This window comes from Medicago sativa, chromosome 6, assembly GCF_051527215.1.
Source record: "Medicago sativa cultivar Bolivia chromosome 6, Bolivia_mono, whole genome shotgun sequence".
NCBI lineage: Eukaryota > Viridiplantae > Streptophyta > Magnoliopsida > Fabales > Fabaceae > Medicago > Medicago sativa.
This window is the reverse complement of record NC_140754.1, coordinates 27,855,675-27,857,195: the sequence shown is the minus strand read 5'-3', so window position 1 is coordinate 27,857,195 and position 1,521 is coordinate 27,855,675. Positions and strand designations below refer to the sequence as shown.

General features: G+C 36.6%; 1 pseudogene; it reads right to left on the bottom strand.

Moving 5' to 3' along the window:
• Positions 1-271: 271 nt before the first annotated feature.
• On the bottom strand, positions 272-1,126 carry LOC146914292 (uncharacterized; annotated as a pseudogene).
• Between the last annotated feature and the right edge of the window lie 395 nt (positions 1,127-1,521).

Genomic DNA, 1,521 nt, shown 5'->3' with positions numbered 1-1,521 from the left:
AGGGTAAACTAGCCTCCGCCGTAAATGCTTTGAAATGAATACTTAAGACTAAAATATATTTAAGCATAAAAGGAAAGGTTGTATATGTAAATGCAAAGGAATAAAATTTTATTAGATAATATTGAGGATTAGCAACAAAAAAAGAAAAGAAATTTATTAATCAGATTATCTCAGATTAGCAGAAAAATAAAAATGCAGAAAATAAAGATAATGGGTTATCTCCCATTCAGAAGAAGTCAACCCATGAGCTTGCTAATAGAAGTCACAGAAGTCAAATACTAGCTAGTAAACATGCACCACTTTCATTAGCTTGCTCACAGAAGTCACAATTGGCTTTTGCAGATAGTTGTGCATTTTCACGAGCTTCCGACCTTTTTGCTAATGTTTCTAGTTGTATGCTGAGAAGTTTATTACTAGCAAGTAAATCATCCTGAGTGTTTAGATCTATCATACATTTCTTCTTTGGAGTCGACTCTTCCTCAGAGTGTCCCCGATATTCATTCAGAGACATGTTGTCAATCATCTCTCATACCTCATTAGTTGTTTTGATTTTCACGGTTCCTCCTCCAGAAGCATGTAGTAACATCCTAGCATCTGGTTTTAGTCCCGTAGTGAAGGCTTACATGATGTCCATTTCTGACAACTTGTGACTGAGACACCTCTTCAATAGTATCTTGAACCTTTCCCATGCATCATAAAATACTTCTCCCTCTTGTTGCTTGAAGCTGGAAATCCCCTTCTTCCATGCCAAGTATTTTTCAGTTGGGAAATACCTGTCCAAGAACTCCCTCTTGAGCTGATCCCAAGTCTCGATTATACCACTTGGTAGTGTATCTAACCAATCCTTTGCCCTCCGAGTTAGAGAATACCCAAACAACATGAGTCGTTTGTCTGATTTCTACACCCCAACTTTGTTGATTTTGTTGTAGGGATCCAGAAAGTGTGTCAAGTGAGCGTTGCAAACTTCCAACTCCTTACCAAAAAATTGGTTAGATTTCAAATTCATCATAACACTGTTCTTGATGTCAAACACCACCGGGTTTGCTGGATGGAAACGAAGTAATACTTCATCCAAGTTGTCCAGCCTCCCATAGTTTACTAGGGTAATGCGACGTTCGTCTCCCATTTCTGACTCATCTGATGAATAGTCGTGAATTGATATTGTTTCTGGTTGTTCTGTCCTTTCGCTTGCAAAATGGGCTGCTTTCCGAAGTGCTCGTTCAGTTTTGTCTATGTTTCGATCAAATTGCAGAACACCTGCTTTGGTATTACGCAGAAAACAAACTACACAAAGTTCTTAATAGGACAGAATCAACATGGAAAAAATATTTTTGGTATTTTTAATTTTTTTTTTGGTATTTTTGAAAAACAGAAAAATAAAATGTGGAAAACTAAATGACAAAAAAAATAAATGACTAAAAAGTAAAGATAGAAAATAATTCATTTGAATCGTTTAGTCAAAAATATCAACAATCGCCGGCAACGGCGCCAAAAACTTGATGTACGGATTAGGCAAGTGTA